The following is a 22,649-nucleotide window of genomic DNA, read 5'->3' as shown; positions in this document are numbered from 1 at the left end:
ACAGCCAATCAAGCAACAAATACTTTTTGAATGCCATGGGACTTGACGTGAATCCCTGTCACCTCTCTCCAGGGAAGTTTAGTGTCTCCTCCCTAGACACACTGTATTGTAATAATTTGTTTATTTTTCTGTCTCTTCTAGGCTGAAGACTCATTAAGGGCAGAGCCTTTGCCTTACTCATCTCCATGCCCATTGCCTCCCTACTACCCCTGGCCCTAATGCCTAAGCTCAGCACAAAATAAGCCCTCAATAAATGTTTCTCTCAGTTGAGTCAATTTACTATATGGTCAATATAAATGAATATGGGAATTCCCTGTCAGTTCAGTGGTTAAGACTCAGTGCTTTCACTGCCATAGGCCTGGGTTCGATCCCTGGTAAAGGGAACTAGGATCCTGAAAGCTTGCATGGTGAAGCCAAAAAAGATGAATAAAGGGTCCCTAGAAAAACAAGTCCCTGACTTTAGATGGCAAACAAACAAATAACTAACAAAAAAAGGAGGAGAGAAGTGCTAGAGTTGAGGTACAAGTGAAATAAATGCCTCAGGTAGGCAGAAAAAAGAGTGTGGTTAAACTGCTCAGGGTCTTGGGTGATTTCATGGATTATTGTTGGCCTCTGCTTTCCTCAGCCTCCTTCCAATTTGGGGCTGTAGCTCCTGGAGTGCTCAGACATTCTGTGCTGTTCTTGCCAGTTCTTCCCTCTTTCTCATGGTTCTATTTCGCAAACAGCCTCTGCTGTCCTTTCCCTTTGGCAGTCTCCTTGAATTTCCTGCCCTAGAGGGAGGCTTCCTTTTATAGCCATCAGGCCACTGGTAGCCAAATGTGCACTGCCAAAGCCAATTACTGAGATTTCCATCTTATTTTAATCAATTATTTGGCTAGAGCTTTAAAAAAAAATCCTTATTAGAGTACAGTTGCTTTACAATGTTGTGTTATTTAGGTTGGTGCAAAGTAACTACAGTTTTGCATTGTTGAACTGTGCTGTTTTAATATTGGAATACATTCTTAAATAAATGTGATTATGTTACATATCACTTTAATGTACATTTCTTGCTTTGTTTTGGCTAATGACTTATTACTTGCTGTTTATTTTTATTTTAGACTAGGGAAATGATGTCTAGATAGAAAGTAAGTTCAAGCAATGTTCTTATTCGAGTTCAAAATGGTGCATGAAGCAGCAGAGCCAACTTGCAACATCAACAGTGCTTCTGGCACAGGAACGGTTGGCGAACGTACAGTGCAGTGGTGGTTCAGGAAGTTTTGCAAAGGAGACAAGAGCCTTGAAGATGAGGAGTGCAGTGGCTGGCCATCAGAAGTTGACAACGACAAGTGAGAGCCATCATTGAAGCTGATCCTCTTACTACAGGAGAAGTTGCCAAAGAACTCAACATCAACTGTTCTACGGTCATTCAGAATTTGAAGCAAATTGGAAATGTGAAAAAGTGCGATAAGTGGGTGCCTCATGAACTGACTGAAAATTTTAAAAATCATCATTTTGAAGTGTCATCTTCTCTTATTTTATGCAACAATAATGAACCATTTATTGATTGGGTTGTGACGTGTGACAAAAAATGGATTTGACATGACAACTGGCAATGACCAGTTCAGTGGTTGGACTGAGGAGAAGCTCCAAAGCGCTTCCCAAAGCCAAGCTTGCACCAAAAAAAGGTCATGCCCACTGTTTGGAGATCTGCTGCCTGTCCGATCCACTACAGCTTTCTGAATCCCAGCAAAGTCATTACATCTGAGAAACATACTCAGCAAATCGATGAGACGTATGGAAAACTGCAATGCCTGCAGCCAGCATGGTACAGAAAGGGCCCACTTCTCCACCACAACGCCCCACCACACATTGCACAACCAATGCTTCAAAAGTTGAATGAATTTTGGCTTCTTCCAGGTTTAGGCCTAGTAGTGGGATTGCAGGGTCATATGGTGGTTTTATCCCTAGCTTTTTTAAGGAAACTCAATCCAGGTCTCTGTAACAACCTAGAGGGGTGGGATGGGGAGGAAGGTGGGAGGGAGGTTCAAAAAGGAGGGAACATATGTATACCTATGGCTGATTCATGTTAACATTTGGTAGAAACCAACACAATTCTGTAAAGCAATTATCCTTCAATTAAAAAAAAATATTTTAAAAATAAAAAACAAACAAACATTGAATACATTGGGTTACAAGTTTTGCTTCATCAGCCATATTCACCTGACCTCTTGCCAACTGACTATCACTTCCTCAAGTATCTGGACAACTTTTTGCAGGGAAAAGGCTTCTACAACCAGCAGGAAGCAGAAAATGCTTTCTAAGAGTTTGTCGAACCCCAAAAGTTAGATTTTTTATGGTACAAGAATAAACTTTCTCATTGACAAAACTGTTACTTGTAATCATCCTGATTTTGATTAATAAAGATGTGTTTGAGCCTAGTTATAATGATTTAAAATTCATGGTTCAAAACTGAAATTGCTTTCTCACCAACATAAATGGTTTCTACTGTACAGCAAATGGAAGCAGCCCTCCATATACATATATCCCCTTTTTTTTTGATTTCCTTCCTACTCAGGTCATCACAGAGCACTCAGTAGGGTTCTCTGTTATACAGTAGGTTCTCATTAGTTATCTATTTTATACATAGTCAAAATATATATCATATATATCAATCATATATACATCATATATATCAATCAATCATATACATATCATATATATCAATCATATATATATCATATATATCAATCCCAATCTCCCAATTCATCCTACTCCCCCTTCCTCCCCTTGTTGTACATGTGTTTGTTCTCCATGTCTGTGCCTCTATTTCTGTTTTGCAAATAAGATCATCTATACCATTTTTCTAGATTCCACATATATGCATTAATATGTGATGTTTGGTTTTCTCCTTTTGACTTACTTCACCCTGTATGACAGTCTCTAGGTTTATCCATGTCTCTACAAATGACCCAATTTTGTTCCTTTTTAAGGGCTGAGTAGTATTCCATTGTATATATGTCCTGCATCTACTTTATCCATTCCTCTGCTGATGGACATTTAGGTTGCTTACAGCTTTTCTTAAGAAGCCAAATCACGTAGTGAGATGATCATTAGGTCCTGCACATCCAAACTAGGTTGGTGGCCTGGGGTTGTGGGAAGTAGTCAGTGATCTGAGTCAGGAGTACAGGTGCCAAGTTTCTGATCCTCTTCCAAGGGATAGTTCTAGGTGTTTCATTACAATCTCCTAACAAAATGGGGAGACCATTTTCTTTCTCATTTCTATCTCATGAGGTGTAAGTTACCAGCATGCTGCCTAATTTGTGGAGTTCTGTGCAAAATGCAAATGTGGAACCACTTGCTAAAAAGTTAAGAATTTCAAGGAACACCTTAAACTAAGCAAGCATGAGGCCCTAAGCAACTGCTCACATGAATACTCATGAAACCATTTCTGGTTATAAGAATGAGAAAGCTGATACTAATAGTGTGACATGGTGGCTATAAAGAAGTTTCTGAGAAAAAAATAAAGTTTGTGGATTAGGGGAAACATTAAATTACACTCAATAGTTTCAGCAATAGGTTATACAAGGATAAGATTGCTTCTAGACATTCCCTGCAGCTGACTGTGCTCCAGGCATGAGACATCTTAATGGAGCAGAGGCCAAAATGGACCTAGGTTCTAGGCTCGGCCCTGCCAGGAATTCACTGTGGGACTTCTAGAAAGTTACTTTCTCTCTATGGGCACTTTTTCTTCACCTGTACAAAAAAGGATTTGAATTAGATGGTCAAGGTCTCTTCTAACTCTAACTGTAAGCATCTATGGAGGAGGCCCCTTTTGTCTTGTCACTTTAGCAAACCTATACTGTAACTAACCTTAAGCCAGGCACCACCACCACCATGCTCTACTCATCTCCTGCCCAAGCACACTTTTCACATCTTTTGATCACATAATATCTTGCCTAATATGTTGGTTCTTTCTGTAGATCAAAACACTAGAAATGAAGAATAAGTAATTAACAGATGACCAGATCTCTTCCCTAGTCTTCCCTTCAGTAATCTCACAAACAAATTATATGAACAAGATATTATCTAAAGAAAGATTACAAGTAGTCAACAAGCCTGCACACAAGGAATATGGCAATAAGTGTGGTCCCCTATCTCAATGATTAACAGATTACGTCCCCTTTTCCCTTAAAAAACTTCCATGGCCTAGCAGAATCTTCAGAGTTGGTTTTTGGGGACATGAGTCCACTTTCTCCCTAGAAAGCTGGCTTTCTGATTAAAAGCAACATTTTCTATTTCTACCAACACTTGCCTCTCAAATAATTTTTGAGCAACAAGCAACCAGACCTGAGTTCAGTAACATAACCTGCTGTGATTCCATATGAGCAGCATCCCCTTCAGAGAGGCTGCAATACACTCTGTTGAATATTCCTTTTGATGGTAAGAATTTGCCCTCTGAAAATAAATCTGATTTCAGAAAGCAGACAATGATTTATAGCCAAGTCTAGTAAGGATAGTAATATAGGGTCTAAATCAGGAGAATTTATAATTAAAAAATAATTTTCATTTTAAGCTGACACATTGGAAGGACTGATGCTGAAGCAGAAACTCCAATACTTTGGCCACCTGATGCGAAGAACTGACTCATTGGAAAAGACCCTGATGCTAGGAAAGGTTGAAGGCAGGAGAAGGGGACGACAGAGGATGAGATGGTTCGATGGCATCACTGATTTAATGGACATGAGTTCGAGGCCTGGAGTGCAGCAGTCCATGGGGTTGCAAAGAGTCAGACACAACTGAGCAACTGAACTGAAGTTGACACAACCAGAATTAAGATAGCATGTTAAGTGTTTTTACTCAAAATTGTAATTCTGAGAGGCCATAAATTCATTCTACTGCTGCAAGTTGCTTAAAATATCTTTAGAATTCTAGACATTCTAAAGGCAATTTAAAAGTTACACAAGAAAAAGCACCATATAATTTAATAATCATAACTTTTATCTTGGAATGGAAACCTGTTTCAAATAAGGACCAGATATACACCCGAAAAGTAATCAAGATCCTTAAAGAAGTTTCCTTTTAAATTGGTCTTCTATTTTGAAAAACATATTTAGAAGAGTGTATAAAATATTAAACTCACTAGGTTTTAGAATTAATGAGAAGAGGGAAATTCCCTGGTGGTCCAGTGGCTAGGACTCTGTGCTATCACTGATGAATGCAGGGGTTCAATCCCTGGTTGGGGAACTAAAATCCCACAAGCTGTGTGGCATGGTGAAAAAAGAAAAAAAAAAAAAGAATTAATGAGAAGAAAATTAAACAGGTGGGGCTTTCCAGGTGGCACTAGTGCTAAAGAACCCACCTGCCAATGCAGGAGACTCAGCAGACTTGGGTTTGATCCCTGGGTTGGGAAGATCCCCTGGAAGAAGACGTGGCAACCCACTCCAGTATTCTTGCCTGGAGAATCCCATGGACAGACAAACCTGGCAGACTGCAGTCCATAGGGTTGAAAAGAGTCAGACTCGACTGAAGTGACTTAGCATGCAGCACACGCAAAATAGTCAGAAAAGGAAAGTACAGAAGAGAAAGTGAAGTAGGGAGGAAAAGTTGAAGAAATATAAAAATTATGGGGATTGGAACAAGAGGGTAAGTGAAACTCTAACTTTTTCTGTAATTTTTTTTGGAAGGATGGAGTCCTAAACACTAGACCTCCAGGGAGTTCCCTCTGTAATTTGTTTTAAATAAAAAAGACTTGAAGCAAATATAGTAATAAATATGGATGACTCTGGGTGGAGGTTACATGAAATTCTCCATGTTTAAAAATATTCTCACAATACTGAAAAAAAAAGGAAGAGATAAATTGTACTGTGGTCTGGTCTCTCTCTGTATATGGTAGATCACAGCCCTTTGAGACACTGATTAGATTCAGAGCTCTTAGGTCTTAGACTTTCTAAAGAGTGGGGCAATTATTTATAGCCAAGCCGAGATGTTGATTTTGTTTCTCTCTGAATGGGCTGTTTCTCTTTAAAAAGAATAAACCATGGCTCATCCAACTCACAAGACCAGGGTTGTGACTTAGTGTTGCCTATCCCTAAGAGGACTCCAACTTGCCCAGGTTGGGAGAGAAGGAAAAGTTAGCACCATCAGCATCAGTGAGAATCAGTCATTGTTAGATATGGGTTTATGCTTGACCTCCAGCTTTTCTCTCTACAACCTTGGGTGAAAAATAGGGAGCAAGTTATGGGCAGAGTTGTGGACTTGTACCTTCTAATGTGAAAACAAGGGCTTCATTCCCCTTGTTTATTTTATGCTATTTCTTTCATTTTTGGCTACACCACATGGCTTGAGGGATTTTTAGTTTCCCGACCAGGGATTGAACCCAAGCCCTCGGGAGTGACAGCACAGATTCCTAACCACTGAATTGCCAGGGAATTCTCCCATTCACCTGTTTAGAATGTCATGGCCATTCATCATCTCCTCTGCAAATCCTATACTTCCCTTCGGAAGCCTGTTTAAGTCTTGCCTCCTCCAGGCCCGTTGCACTGGCCTCTTTCTGGGTTCTTGCCTTCAGCCAAGTAAGATGGCGCCCTCTACTTGGGGACTGCCTGGACTGCCCTCTCTTAAGATTTCTATGGAAAGCCAGTCCCACCCTATGTTGCTCTGAATCCCTCTACCTGCTGATCCAGGCCTCAGGGTCCACAATCAATGGTGTCTCCAGTTAATGTTTTCCTTCAAACAACCTCTGTCAGCTAGTCTGAATTCCGTGTGAAAACAGAGAGGGATAATTCACAAAACAGAATTTAAGCCACATTCTTCCTCAAAATATCTTCCCTTAACTAGTCAGGTTCCATAGCATGTCTTATGGGCTATAAGGATCAAGTGCAAATGCTCTCGGTCATGGTTAAGTTGGTAGCAATTAGTACTACTGGGTTAGTTTTCTACTTTCCTATCCAAGGGCAGACCTCTGAAGAAAGGAAAGAAGAAGCAAAGAAAGAAGGGTTCGAGAGAGTTTTGGGGCACTGTTAGGAGGGTAGATTCTGCTGAGGGTGAGCGTGAGACCCTAAAAGAGAAAAAAGAAAGTTATGAAAAGCACCTGGAGAGCCTTGGTCACAAATTTTGGCTCACTTCTCAAGATTGCTTCTTGTGAGTGAGTTTGAAGAAAGGTACTTTAGGGACTGAGCCCCACCTTCTGAGGGATCCTTTAAATCAGCCTCATCTAGACATGTGGGCAAAATATTAGAAAGACAAGGCCAACTGAGCAAGAGGAATTCACTAACTTCTGAAGTTGTTTGCTCTTGTTCTCTGTCTTTGGTTAACCGAGTTACTAAAGCTAGAGTAGCTTTAATTAGCAATTCAGCAGATTCTGAACCTCTGGGACTATTGCCTGGACAACTGTAATTAACATCCTGTCTTCATTCTTGTCCTGTTTCATCCATTTCCAAAATAATATAGAGATTTTTTTTTGAGGGGTAGGGAGAGGGGAATTAAAATCACATATCATCTCCTGCTTAAAGACTTTAATAGTTTCCCACTGCTCTTTAAATAAAACCACAAATTCTTATAAGGCCCTGTTGTTACTCACTCTGCCCTCATCTGATAGACTCTCCCACTCAATTACTAGGTTTTAGACATATTGTACTTCTTCTACTTTGGCCCTAATGTTCATTCCCTGGTCTTGAAATTGATTCTTTTAGTTCTTCACCTGGCTGGATCATTGGCAATCTTTGGATCTCTGTATAAATATTGTTTGTACAAATGGTGGCCCTCCTTTGACCACTCTATCTAAAAAGCGTCCTTCCTTGGTATTTATCTGTCTCATCATCCTATTTCTTTCATAGCACTTACCCACAATGTAACAATTAATAATTGTTAATAATAAATATTTATTTTGTATGGGCTTTCCTTTTCTTGTAGAATTTAAACTTCCTGAGGGCAGGGACCTTGCTATCATATTCGTTTTGTTGCTCCCACTACCCAGCAGTACTTGGCACAAAGCAAGCCACTCAATAAATATTTGGTAAATGAATGAAGAGAAAAGAAAACCAGCAACAGAAAATCCTCAGATTTGTTGGTCCCTTTGGGCCAACAAGACTGGAGAGATGTCAGATTTCATATTATAGCAGATTTCAGTCAGATGGTGGTTTCATATTTTTTCCCTTGGCCTTTGTTCTGTCGTACTGGGGCTTAGACAACTCTTAAACTGCAGCAGCATCCCTTATCTGAGTGCTAAGATATATTCAGGACTATGGCTTTTCTTAGGGCTCCCCTGGTGGCGCAGACAGTAAAGAATCTGCCTGCAATGCAGGAAACCTGGATTCAACCCCTGGGTTGGGAAGACCCCCTGGAGAAGGGAATGGCTACCCACTCCAGTATTCTTGCCTGGAGAATCCCATAGACAGAGGAGCCTGGCAGGCTACAGAATATAGGGTCACAAAGAGTCAGACGTGACTGAGAGACTAACGCTAACACACTATGGCTTTTCTTAGTATCTTTGATCTTGCATTTAATCAAGAAAGGTGAAAGAGGGATTTCCTGGCTGTCCGGTGGTAAAGAATCCACCTGCCAAAGCAGGGGACACTGGTTCAATCCCTGGTCTGGCATGATCCCACGTGCCGCGGAACAACTAAACCTGTGTGCCACAACAAAAGAAGCCGCTACAATAAGAAGCTGTGCACCACAACCAGAGAAAGCCCGTGCACAGCAACCAAGAGCCAGCACTGCCAAAAGTAAAATAAATAAAAAATGTAAAAAGAAAGGTAAAAGAAATAATCTAATTTGTGGATAAAAATGACTAAGTGAAAAGTGAAGTCACTCAGTCATGTCCCTGTCTCTTTGTGACCCCATGGACTATAGCCTACCAGGCTCTTCAGTCCATGGAATTTTCCAGGCAAGAGTACTAACGGGACCTGAAATGAGGTTATAAGAACCACAGAGCTTTAGCACTGGAGGAGATCTTAGGAATCATCTTGTCCAAGAAACTTAAACCTGGCTGTGCATTAGGGTTGTCAGGAGAACATTTTGCTCCTTTGCTAACAGTACTTTGTTAAGATATTATTATTTCTATACAATAAAATGCACCAATTTTATGTATCAAGGTTGATGAATTCTAACTTTATATACTTGTGTAACCACCACTCAAATCAAGGCATAGAATATTTCTTCCATTCCTAAAAGTTCCACTGTGCCTCTTTCCAGGCAATATCCATTTTCACCCATCAGGGGTAATGTCTATTCTGACTCCTACCACCATAGATTGATTTTGCTGGTTTTTATACTCACATAAATGGAATCACAGGGGGTCCTAGGTGGCTCAGTGGTAAAGAATATACCTGCCAAGCAGAAGATGGAGGTTTGATCCCTGGGTTGGGAAAATCACCTGGAAAAGGAAATGGCAACCCACACTGATATTCTTGCCTAGAGAATTCCACAGACTGAGGAGCCTGGTAGGCTACAGTCCACAGGGTCACAAAAGAGTAGGACATGATTGAATGACTGAGCACGCAAATGGAATCATACTGAATGATGATTCAGCTTTTGTATCTGACTTCTTTTGCTCAATATAATGTCTTTGAGGCTTCATTCATTTTTTTATATGTTTAAGTAGTTTGTTCTTTTTTTCAATAGCTGATTAGTATTCCACTGTAAATATACCACATTTGTTCATCCATTTTCTCGTGGAATTTTACAAAATGTAAATGCCAAAGCCTGTCCTCGGCCCACTGAATCTAAACTTCCAGGGATGGAGTTTGGGAGACATACTTTCAATAAGTTTCCAGGCAATTGTGATGTACAGCCATGTGTGAAAATACTGATTCTGTCCATTCACTCTGGTTCTACAGATAAGGAAACTGACAGCAGGAAAGAGATTTCCCAAACAGACACTTGAATCAGTTGAGTCAAGCTTAGAACATTTTCTACTGTGCTACTCTTTTCCTTGGAAGATAAGTCAAGTTGCTAATTATTGACAAGGGCAGAGACATGAGTCATAAGACCTTCCATTTATCAAGTACCTGTTATACATTAGGCTCTGCTCTAGGTACATGAGTCCAACATGAGTTTGAGTGAACTCTGGGAGTTGGTGATGGACAGGGAGGCCTGGCGTGCTGCAATTCACGGGGTTGCAAAGAGTTGGACACGACTGAGCAACTGAACTGAACTGAACTGATATTATATTATTATTAGAGAATATTCTAATAATATTCTGGTCTGGGTTTTATGTGGACAGCCTGCTTCAGGACTCTTCTTCTGAGACCAGGAACCATGTGGTAGGCTCAGGCTCTGCCCAAGAGGCTCTGCATTAGAATTTTAAGAAGGCTTCATGCTGTGCTCCTCCTCAAGAAGCAAAAGGACATAAAGCATCCTGGCAGCTGCATGTCAATGTGAAGTCTGTCTGCTGTTCTACTGAAACAGGATTCAAGAGTCCCAGTTCCCAGATACACATTCCCACAGTGTATAAGGAATGCAATGCTGGTAGGAGCTGCTAAAATGATTAATCTCCTGACATCATTCCCTTTGGCTTGATTCAGTTCTTATCACTCAACAAAGATCACTGTGGGGAGTTTACTGATTATGGTTTTACTCTCCAGAAACTACTTCTCTCTTTTCTCTGGCCCAGGAATCATACTGTCTTCTAGTGTTCTGAAGTCCTTTCGCTTGGGTATTCTTTACTTGTTGAGTGTGGCCTGAAGTTGGGTGGATGGTCTTCTACAGCTCTCAACAACTTTTCAGCAGAAGGAAGGGAAGAGGCTTTGATGTCAGAGAAATTTTCTGCAGAAAAGGATCAAGGCAGACCAAAGGGAATACAGCCGAGCAAATCTTAAGAACATGTGTGAATTAGAGAAACTTTGTGTTTAGACAAAGTAGAAAAGGTTTTGAGACAGACACCTGTGAAATTGTGTTTTAGAATGGGTCAAGATCTCTCACTCTCACAAAAGCCCCTAAAATAGCCAAAGAAAATCCAAAGTGACTCCAATGTTTCATCTCTTAAGCCTCCTGGAGCCTCTCCAATGAAAATGGCAGAACAAGGGTCCAGTGTTGCTGAAACAGAACAAATGCATCCACAATTGAAAATATTAATCCAAGCTTTCCTCAAAGGGGCATTAAAATGTGCTGAAATGGGCATCCACCCTGAAAAACCAAACACTTGGAAAGGAAAAGGGAGACTGCCAACAAATGGAAGTTTGGTTGTCTGGTTTTGCTCTAATAAACATGAAATGAACCCATTTTCACATGAAGACTGATCTGAAATCCCAAATTCTACTCTCTGAAAGACATTAGAAATCTGATACTACTGGTGACTTCCTGAAGACATTAAAGAAGCACTAAAATGTGATTCTGGCATCAGGGCTGAGATTTTAAAGTATGTCTTTCTAAGTAATTTTTTTCTTTTGCTGCTAGATAGTGGAAAAAGCAGGGTATAGAGTAATAAGAAGCTACTAGCCCACAAAAGGTAGACTGCTTTCTTTGTGCTAAACTACTCTGATCCACAAAAGTGAAAAAAATAAATCTGTTTAGCTTTCCTGAAAATGAAGAAATGAAGGATGATCCACAAAATTCTTTAAACTTTCAAAAGTAACCGTAGCTTTATCACCCACCCTTCTCCCTGAAAGCATATTTAAATTGATAATGCTTCCCCTCAAAAAGTGGAGGCCAAAGGAATCTGGTTCTCACCTTGTAACAGAGCAGGCTGGGGCTAGCTCAACCCTCATTTCAAGGACAAGAACAAGAAAACAACCCTACTGCAAAAATTATTTTAAACTTCACTCCATCTCACAGGCAGGAAGAGTCTCACTGATCCACAATGCAAAGAAAAAAATGTTTCATCATCAGAAAAGCAGCAGAAAATGGAACAGCAGAGCAGGTTTGCTTTTTTTTTTTTTACAAAAGTACAAAAAGTAAAGAGCAGTGCTTATGGCTAGAGGGGCTCTCTAGCCATTCAAAACTTAAACACAGAGGAGGAGATAGGATCTCTGTAGGCAGCAGAAGAAAAGAAAAATTTTTTTCCTACTTACAGTGTCTTTTTATCTCTAAGGGAAGCCAGAGCTGAGCGTCTTCCCTGTCCTTATGCAGCAGAGGCAAGATGTGTTGCTGTGAGATTTTTAAAAGACCCCGGGAACTCCCAGTAGCTGGCTTCCTCATTGCATTTCTGCCTTCAGCCAAGTGAAGACTGCCTTCATACTCATTCTGATGGCCGCAAGCCTTGTGGTCTGGTCTCCCTACGTTTCTCTCCAGCATTAGAATTGGTGTTGACACTGAGGGTGTAAAGGGTTGGAAAGGAAGTGGCTGCACTGAGGATACCCATGGGCAGGATTTAATGAGACTTTAATTCAGAATCAATCCCAGGAGAGAGAATGGAACTTTGCCCTAATGAGTTAACCTGGAAAAACACATCCTGCCAAAGAAGGGTTTAATTTAGCTTCTTTCAGAAATTCTGGGTGGGCTAAGGAGCACTCGGTGGAGAAGTTAAACTCTAGGTAGGCATATTGCTGAGGCCTAGCCTGCTTTATTCGGAGAAGGCAATGGCACCCCACTTCAGTACACTTGCCTGGAAAATCCCATGGTCGGAGGAGCCTGGTTGGCTGCAGTCCATGGGGTCTCGAAGAGTTGGACACAACTGAGCGACTTCACTTTCACTTTTCACTTTCATGCATTGGAGAAGGAAATGGAAACCCACTCCAGTGTTCTTGCCTGGAGAATCCCAGGGATGGGGGAGCCTGGTAGGCTGCCGTCTATGGGGTCGCACAGAGTCTGATACAACTGAAGCAACTTAACAGCAGCAGCAGCCTGCTTTATTAGTAAAATCTCTTTGGGAACTTTCAATGTTGGTCTCATAATTTTAAAAATTTCTACATAAATTTCAACAGTTGAAGGGTTGCCCTTCTGCTGACATGATAAGTGATTAGTCTGTGGTTTTCCTCTTCTTGCTCACTTGAGCTTTATTTGAACAAACTGGAATTTACAAGGTCACAACTTATGACCCCTGGGTGATGTGAAGTTTTGAAGTTCTGCAGAGAAGAGCAGCTTAATATAAGGCCATGCAGCAAGTATTATCTGTTTTGCTGGTGATGGTGGTGAAAGAATGTGATAGGCAGTGATGATCCCTAGTCCTTAATTGATTTATCCTTATTTGTAGGGACCAACTTCTTTTTCGTGGTTTATGGATACAGGGACAATTGGAAAGAGAAGTGAATACAGTCAGAAGATGTGGATTCTGTTCAGGTTTTGTTACTTTCTTTCTGCAATCTTGGGTAAGTCATAGAAACTGTCTGAACCCGCTATCTCATCTGCTCCCCACCCTGGGCCAAAAAGATCAAATGAAACCATGTAGACACCTTGAAAACTGTGGGGCACTCCACAAATGCGATGGTTTTCTAAATTTTCATTCATTGTATGACCCACCAAGTAAGCTCTTCAGATAAATCAAGAGTTCAAATACGAAATTGGGAGGAGACAACATCTTGAGTCTGCTGGCTACTAGATGATGGGACTTGAGGGCTATGGAAGATAGAGCTAAGGGAAAAAATAAGAAGAAGGAGTTAAAAGGAGAAAAGGCATAAAGGCTTGACTCTGGTGCTGATTGGGCCTTATGACTCTAAAGTAAAAGTGAAAGTAGGTCAATCATGTTCAACTCTTTGCAACCCCATGGACTATCAGTTCAGTTCAATCGCTCAGTTGTGTCCAACTCTTTGCAACCCCATGAACTGCAGCACGCCAGGCCTCCCTGTCCATCACCAATTCCCGGAGTTCACCCAAACTCATGTCCATCAAGTCGGTGATGCCATCCAGCCATCTCATCCTCTGTTGTCCCCTTCTCCTCCTGCCCCAATCCCTCCCAGCATCAGTCTATTCCAATGAGTCAACTCTTCTCATGAGGTGTCCAAAGTACTGGTGCTTCAGCTTTAGCATCATTCCTTCCAAAGAAATCCCAGGGCTGATCTCCTTTAGAATGGACTGTTTGGATCTCCTTGCAGTCCAAGGGACCCTCAAGAGTCTTCTCCAACACCACAGTTCAAACACATAAATTCTTCAGCTCTCAGCCTTCTTCACAGTCCAACTCTCACATCCATACATGACCATAGGAAAAACCATAGCCTTGACTAGCCATGAAATTCTCCAAGCCAGAATACTGGAGTGGATAGCTGTTCCCTTCTCCAGGGGATCTTCCGAACCCAGGTCTCTCATATTGCAGGCGGATTCTTCACCAGCTGAGCCACAAGGGAAGCCCTATGACTCTAAAATATAATCCTATTTGAATATGGAGCAATGGAATATAAGTGAGCAATCAAAAATTATTTCTTTAAAAGAAATTAACCAACAGGACAAATACAAGTTGTCCAGCAGGAAGAAAAAAAAAATGAAACTTTGGGGGTAAATCAGGAGGTAAAACAGAATGTAGGATGTAGGAAAGAATGGCAGGATATAGGAAAGGGTGGTGGTGAGAGTGAAAAGTGCTCTGAAGTCTAGGGACTTGTTTTCTGCCACTGACTTGCAGTAGGCCCTTGAACAGATTACTATCTGGTTGGTTTCCTAATCTATACAGACTGTTCTCAAATCCTAAATGGGAGAATGAGACTCAGTGATCTATTAAAAAAAATTCCACCTTGGGACTTACTGTATGGGCCAGTGGTTAAGAATCCGCCTTCCAGTGCAGGGAATACAGGTTAGATCCCTGGTCAGGGAACTAAGATCCCACAGCAGGGCAATGAAGCCTGCGTGCCTCAACTGGAGAGCCTGCATGCTCTAGAGTCCATGCTCCACAACAACAACAACAACATTAGCACAGCAACAAGAAGCCCGTGTGCCACAGACAGAGAAGCCCCAGTGTGCTACAGCTAGAGAAAGCCCATGGGCCACAACAAAGACCTCAGTTCAGTTCAGTTCAGTTGCTCAGTTGTGTCTGACTCTTTGTGACCCCATGAATTGCAGCACGCCAGACCTCCCTGTCCATCACCAACTCCCAGAGTTCACTCAAACTCATGTCCATCGAGTTGGTGATGCCATCCAGCCATCTCATCCTCTGTCATCCCCTTCTTCTGCCCCCAATCCCTCCCAGCATCAGAGTCTTTTCCAATGAGTCAACTCTTCGCATGAGGTGGCCAAAGTACTGGAGTTTCAGCTTTAGCATCATTCCTTCCAAAGAACACCCAGGACTGATCTCCTTTAGAATGGACTGGTTGGTCTAGTGAAGCCAAAAAAAAAAAATTGTTACTTTTATGTGACTTTGGACAAGTCACATAAACTGTTAAATTCACCCACAAGCATGCTCAGGTGCTAAGTTGTAGCCAATTCTTTGTGACCCCATGGACTGTAGACAGCCAGGTTCCTCTGTCCATGGGATTTCCCAGTCAAGAATACTGGAGTGGGTTGCCATGCCCTCCTCCAGGGAATATTCCCAATGTAGGGATCAAACAAGGATTCTTTACCACTGAGCCACCTGGGAAACCCATATTCAACCATGTGTTAACCCCCATTTGCTTCAGAGTTTTAAACAAAGAAATAGAATGTTATAATATGGCTCCCCATTAATTTCTCCTTCTTCTCCCAGAGGTAAACACAATCCAGCCTGAGTTGGTGAGTACCAGTCTCATGAATATTTTTATACTCCTAGATACACGATTTTGTAAAAAAGACAACAACAACAACAACAAAACCCACAGAAATGTTTTGAGGGTTTTAAACATTTACATAAATGGTTTCTACTATATGTATCCTACATCTTGATTTTCAGCAATATCATACTACTGAGAAGTAGTATAGCCTGATGGTCAAACACTAAGATTCCAGGGCAGATAGCCTGGGCTCCTATCATCTTTCTACCATGCTATCTCTGTGATCTTGGGTAGGTTGCTTAACCTCTCTGAACCTCAGTTTCCCATATGAAAAATAGGGATAGTAACTGTACAAACCTCATAGGCCTTCTGTGAGAATTAAATAAGTTAAAATATGTAAAGCTCTTACTATATACACAGTGCATATAGTAAGCACTATGTGTTCACTATTATTACTTGAGATTTATCTATGTAGATAATTAAATCTTTAGAAGTATAGATAATTACTATGTGTGTAATGCACTGTGTATATAGTAAGTGAAAAACTTATTAGTACATATACTAATAAATATTTAAGACCATTTGGAAATACTATGATTCTTGATTCTGACTACAAGCTATCAACATTCTTTTCAAGAGGAAACATTCTATTTTCTCTCTGTATGATTCCAACTCTTCAAAAGCAGTGGGGTATGTTGAAAGATGGGCACAATAAATGGCAGAAATGGTATGGACCTAACAGAAGCAGAAGATATTAAGAAGAGGTGGCAAGAATACACAGAAGAACTGTACGAAAGAGATCTTCATGACCCAGATAACTATAATGGTGTGATCACTCACCTAGAGCCAGACATCCTGGAATGTGAAGTCAAGTGGGCCTTAGAAAGCATCACTACGAACAAAGCTAGTTGGAGGTGATGGAATTCCAGTTGACCTATTTCAAATCCTAAAAGATGATGCTATGAAAGTGCTGCACTCAATGTGCCAGCAACTTTGGCAAACTCAGCAGTGGCTATAGGACTGGAAAAGGTCAGTTTTCATTCCAATCTCAAAGAAAGACAATGCCAAAGAATGTTCAAACTACTGCGCAATTGACTCATCTCACACACTAGTAAAGTAATGCTCAAAATTCTCCAAGCCAGGCTTCAGCAATACATGGACTGTGAACTTCCAGATGTCCAAGCTGGTTTTAGAAAAGGCAGAGGAACCAGAGATCAAATTGCCAACATCTGCTGGATCATTGAAAAAGCAAGGGAGTTCCAGAAAAACATCTATTTCTGCTTTATTGACTATACCAAAGCCTTTGACTGCCTGGATCATAATAAACTGAAAAACTCTTAAAGAGATGGGAATACAGACCACCTGACCTGCCTCTTGAGAAATCTGTATGCAGGTCAGGAAGCAACAGTTAGAACTGGACATGGAACAACAGACTGGTTCCAAATAGGAAAAGGAATACGTCAAGGGTGTATATTGTCACCCTGCTTATTTAACTTATATGCAGAGTACATCATGAGAAACGCTGGGCTGGAGGAAGCACAAGCTGGAATCAAGATTGCAAGGAAAAATATCAATAACCTCAAATATGCAGATAACACCAACCTTATGGCAGAAAGTGAAGAGGAACCAAACAGCCTCTTGATGACAGTGAAAGAGGAGAGTGAAAAAGTTGGCTTAAAGCTCAACATTCAGAAAACGAAGATCATGGCATCTGGTCCAGTCACTTCATGGGAAATAGATGGGGAAACAATGGAAACAGTAGCTGACTTTATTTTGGGGGGCTCCAAAATCACTGCAGATGGTGACTGCAGCCATGAAATTAAAAGATGCTTACTCCTTGGAAGGAAAGTTATGACCAACCTAGATAGCATATTCAAAAGCAGAGACATTACTTTGCCAACAAAGGTCCGTCTAGTCAAGGCTATGGTTTTTCCAGCAGTTATGTGTGGATGTGAGTGTTGGACTATAAAGAAGGCTGAGCACCAAAGAATTGATGCTTTTGAACTGTGGTGTTGGAGAAGACTCTTGAGAGTCCCTTGGACTGCAAGGAGATCCAAACAATCCATCCTAAAAGACATCAGTCCTGAATATTCATTGGAAAGACTGATGTTAAAGCTGAAACTCCAGTCCTTTGGCCATCTGATGCGAAGAGCTGACTCATTTGAAAAGACCCTGATGCTGGGAAAGATTGAGGGCACGAGAAGACAGGGATGACTGAGGATGAGATGGTGGGATGGCATCACTGACTCAATGGACATGAGTTTGAATAAACTCTGGGAGTTGGTGATGGACAGGGAGGCCTAGTGTGCTGCAGTCCACGGGGTCGCAAAGAGTTGGACATGACTGAGCAACTGAACTGAACTGAACTGATGTTGAAAGAAAAGAGCATATGCCAGAAAACCTGGGTTTGATATCGAGCTCTGTGATTTATTAGCTAGCTGTGTAATTTTGAACCTAAACCTCTGAATCCCTCATCTGAAAGGTCATTATCTCACAGTGTTGTTGTGAGAAATTCATTCATTTGACAAACACTTATTCAGTTCAGTTCAGTTCAGTTCAGTCTCTCAGTTGTGTTCGACTCTTTGCGACCCTGTGAATCACAGCACGCCAGGCCTCCCTGTCCCTCACCATCTCCCAGAGTTCACTCAGACTCACGTCCATTGAGTCAGTGATGCCATCCAGCCATCTCATCCTAGGTCATCCCCTTCTCCTCCTGCCCCCAATCCCTCCCAGCATCAGAGTCTTTTCCAATGAGACAACTCTTCGCATGAGGTGGCCAAAGTATTGGAGTTTCAGCTTTAGCATCAGTCCTTCCAAAGAACACCCAGGCCTAATCTCCTTTAGTATGGACTGGTTGGATCTTCTTGCAGTCCAAGGGACTCTCAAGAGTCTTCTCCAACACCACAGTTCAAAAGCATCAATTCTTCAGCACTCAGCCTTCTTCACAGTCAACTCTCACATCCATACATGACCACTGGAAAAACCATAGCCTTGACTAGACGGACCTTAGTAGGCAAAGTAATGTCTCTGCTTTTGAATATGCTATCTAGGTTGGTGATAACTTTTCTTCCAAGGAGTAAGCGTCTTTTAATTTCATGGCTGCCGTCACCATCTGCAGTGATTTTGGAGCCCCCCAAAATAAAGTCTGACACTGTTTCCACTGTTTCCCATCTATTTCCCATGAAGTGATGGGACCAGATGCCATGATCTTTGTTTTCTGAATGTTGAGCTTTAAGCCAACTTTTTCACTCTCCTCTTTCACACTTATTAAGTACCCATAAAGAGGACTTCCATGGTGGCTCAGGGTAGAGTCCGCCTGCCAATGCAGCAGACATGGGTTCAATTCTCAGGACAGGAAGATCCTCCAGAAGAGGAAATGGCAACCCACTCCAGTATTCTAGCCTGGGAAAACACATGGACAGAGGAGCCTGGCAGGTTACAGTTCATGGGGTCACAAGAGTCGGAAACAACTTAGTGACTAACCAACAACAACCCATAAACAGCTCCAAACGAAGTGCCAGGTACATAATAGCTGCTTAATGTTAACTTCCTGTTTCTCAAAGTTGGCTCAGTTCAGTTCAGTCACTCAGTTGTGTCCAACTCTTTGCGACCCCATGAATTGCAGCACACCAGGCCTCCCTGTCCATCACCAACTCCCAGAGTTTACCCAAACTCAAGTCCATCGAGTCAGTGATGCCATCCAGCCATCTCATCCTCTGTCATCCCCTTTCTCCTTCTGCCCCCAATCTCTCCCAGCATCAGGGTCTTTTCCAATGAGTCAACTCTTCGCATGAGGTGGCCAAAGTATTGGAGTTTCTGCTTCAGCATCAGTCCTTCCAATGAACACCCAGGACTGATCTCCTTTAGGATGGACTGGTTGGATCTTCTTGCAGTCCAAGGGACTCTCAGGAATCTTCTCCAACACCACAGTTCAAAACATCAATTCTTCAGCGTTCAGCCTTCTTCACAGTCCAACTCTCACATCCATACATGACCAATGGAAAACCATAGCCTTGACTAGACGGACCTTTGTTGGCAAAGTAATGTCTCTGCTTTTTAATATTTTTAAATTTAAAAATTTATTATTTTTAAAAGTTGGCTAGGTCTGATGAATAGCTTCTAATGAATTCCAAGTACAGATAATTAAGATCTCTTTCCAAGAATATTGACATTTTTGTTAGTTTTGCAGACCCACAGCGTTTTCCCACATTGGGTAAAGTTGAGTAACTGACCTCTCAAGAGCCCTTTGGCTGCTTTTCATAAAAGGGTTATAATAGAGTGAGCAGGGCTATAATATGGGCTTCTCTGGTAGCTCAGTTGGTAAAGAATTCACTTGCAATGTGGGAGGCCTGGATTCGATCCCTTGGTTGGGAAGATCCCCTGGAGAAGGGAACGGCTACCCACTCCAGTATTCTGGCCTGAAGAATACAGTCCATGGGATTGCAAAGAGTCAGACATGAGTGAGTGACTTGAGTGAGTGACTTTCACTTCACTTCACTTCCGTGCTATAATATAGGTACTTTGAAGTGTGGGATTTGGGAAGTTTTCCAAGGTCAAGGGGCATGTCAGGGGTTGTGATGATCTGATGAGAAGATGCTTGTGAACTATGTCTAAAAACTCTGTAATACTGACCTAGTACATGCTATTTCCAGGAAAGAGTCTGAATAGGCCATTGGGCTCAGGTTTCAATTTCCTGTGTGGGGTGAGCTGGGCAGGGGGGTCATGTGGTGATGGCACACTTTCTGCATCACATCTGGAACTTATTAGAATAGTTTTTCTGAGTGCAGAACTGCCTCTCAGGGCTGTACGCATCTCTGCTGATTGGAAGAAAGTGACTTTGAGGGACCTCCCTGGCAGTCCAGTGGTTAAGACTTCATCTTCCAATGCAGGATGTACGGGTTCAATCCCTGGTCAGGGAGCTAAGTTCCCACAAGCCTCTTGACCAAAAACCCCAAACATAAAACAGAAGCAGTGCTGTAACAAATTCAATAAAGACTTTAAAAATGGTCTACATAAACAAAAAGAAAAAGAAAGTGGTTTTGAGAGGTGGGGCCTGAACCACACTTTCAGAGACAAGAGCCTAACTCCCTCTGGTGTTATTTGAAAAAAATTAAACGTGCTAGTTGCTCAGTCACGTCTGGCTCTTTTCAACCCCATGGACTGATGAACCCAGAAATTAACCCACCTTAGCCCTCCTTAGAATTCCTTAGAATTCCTGTCCATGGAATTCTCCAGGCAAGAGTACTGGAGTGGGTAGCCATTCCTTTCTCCAGGGGATCTTCCTGACCCAGGGACTGAACCCAGGTCTCCCTCATTATAGGCAAATTCTTTACTGTCTGAGCCACCAGGGTGCTATCTAAGAGGCTTCAAATCCTTCTATCCAAAAATATCTTCCTTAATGAAATCTCACTTCTTCTGCACTCAGCACCACTCTTTAAGAGTCTTCCAGAGACTGGAAATTATTGCCTTGAATGTCAGCTGAATAATGCCCCTGGCTTGCTTTCATGTTTTACCACATCAGTTGTTGCTCAGTTGCTCAGTCACTCAGTCATGTCCGACTCTTTTGAGACCCCATGGACTGCAGCATGCCAAGCTTCCCTGTCCATTACCAACTTCTGGAGCTTACTCAAACTCATGTCCAATGAGTTGGTGATGCCATCCAACCATCTCATTCTCTGTCATCCCCTTCTCCTCCTGCCTTCAATCTTTCCTAGCATCAGAGTCTTTTTTTTTTTTAATATAAATTTATTTATTTTTTGGAGGTTAATTACTTTACAATATTGTATTGGTTTTGCCATACATCAACATGAATCCGCCACAGGTGTGTATGTGTTCCCCATCCTGAACCCCCCTCCCTCCTCCCTCATCAGAGTCTTTTAAAATGAGTCAGTTCTTTGCATCAGGTGGCCAAAGTATTGGAGCTGCAGCCTCAGTATCAGTCCCTCCAATGAATATTCAGATTGATTTCTTTTAGAATTGACTGGTTTGATCTCCTTGTAGTCCAAGGGACTCCCAAGAGTCTTCTCCAACACCACAGTTCAAAAGCATTAATTCTTCGGTCCTCAGCCTTTTTTATGGTCCAACTCTCACATTCATACATGACTACTAGAAAAACCATAGTTTTGACTATACGGACCTTTGTTGGCAAAGTAATGTCTCTGCTTTTTAATACACTGTCTAGGTTTAATCTCTAAACAATAAATAGTCTAATTTAGCCTGATTTTGAACTATTTTAAATAAAATAGATTCCCTAGCTTATGTAACTTGCTTCTTTTGTTTTACCTTTTAATGTGTGAAGTTGTGGTTTACTTTTCCTGCTATATGGTGTTCAATTGTGTGACTATCCCACAATTTATTTATCCATATTTTACCGGGATGATCATGTGAGTTGCTCCCAGTATGGACAATTAATAACAGTGGGGTTCTGAATATTTTTTTTCTCTGAGTGTTATTGAGTAAGTCTCCTTGGCACACACAGTGGTTACTCTACATAATCACTTAGAAATGGAACTGATTGGTTCTAAAGATATATGCATGCTCAACTTAATTAGATAATGCCAAACTGTTTTCTACCATGATTTTACCAATTTAACACTCCAGTCAGGAGTGAATATGAACTGTTCTTGCCCCATTATATTACCTTTGGTTATTTTTTTACTTCAAAAAATTTGCCCATTCTGTATAAAACAGTACTTCATTACAATGTGAATTTACATTTTTTTGATTACCAAAGAGATTGAGCATTCCCTTCATGTTCTTATGGGCATTTGAATTTTCTTCTTTATTAAATTCCAGTTCATGTCTTCTCCTCACCGTTCCATTCATTGTTTTTTTCTTATTGACTCATAAGTATCTTGTGTACTAATCCTTTGTCGGTTATATGTATTGCAAATATTTTCTTTCAATTTGTGGCCTGTCCCTTTACTCTATTTATGGTATTTTAGATGAATAAATTCTTAAGTCTAATATAGTAAAACGTATTTTTCTTTCTGTATATTTAAGAAATCTTAATCTTTTCCTTCCCATGGTCATAAAGATATTTTTCTATATTGTCTTCTAAAAGTTTTATAGTTTTATTTTACCTTTTACATTAAAATCGCTTTAACTTTTTATAGTGGATAATTT

The 22,649-nt window shown here is 41.2% G+C and overlaps 1 protein-coding gene across 23 annotated transcripts in view; it reads right to left on the bottom strand.

Annotated features, from left to right (window-relative positions):
• ASIP (agouti signaling protein) overlaps positions 1-22,649 on the bottom strand; it is a 76,722-nt gene that overhangs the window by 14,061 nt on the left and 40,012 nt on the right. For 3 of the 23 annotated variants that reach the window (XM_060396823.1, XM_060396824.1, XM_060396821.1), the window contains one exon: positions 9,256-9,352. The exons of 18 other annotated variants lie outside the window; for them this stretch is intronic. The gene's annotated coding sequence lies outside the window, so the exon portion shown is untranslated. Of the gene's footprint in view, positions 1-9,255; positions 9,353-13,307; positions 13,486-22,649 lie in introns of all 23 variants that reach the window. 2 more of the 23 variants (NM_001134303.1, XM_060396826.1) reach the window with 2 other exon arrangements.

The sequence above is a fragment of the Ovis aries genome, chromosome 13 (genome assembly GCF_016772045.2).
Source record: "Ovis aries strain OAR_USU_Benz2616 breed Rambouillet chromosome 13, ARS-UI_Ramb_v3.0, whole genome shotgun sequence".
NCBI classification, from domain to species: Eukaryota; Metazoa; Chordata; class Mammalia; order Artiodactyla; family Bovidae; genus Ovis; species Ovis aries.
This window is presented reverse-complemented; position numbering and strand designations above follow the sequence as displayed.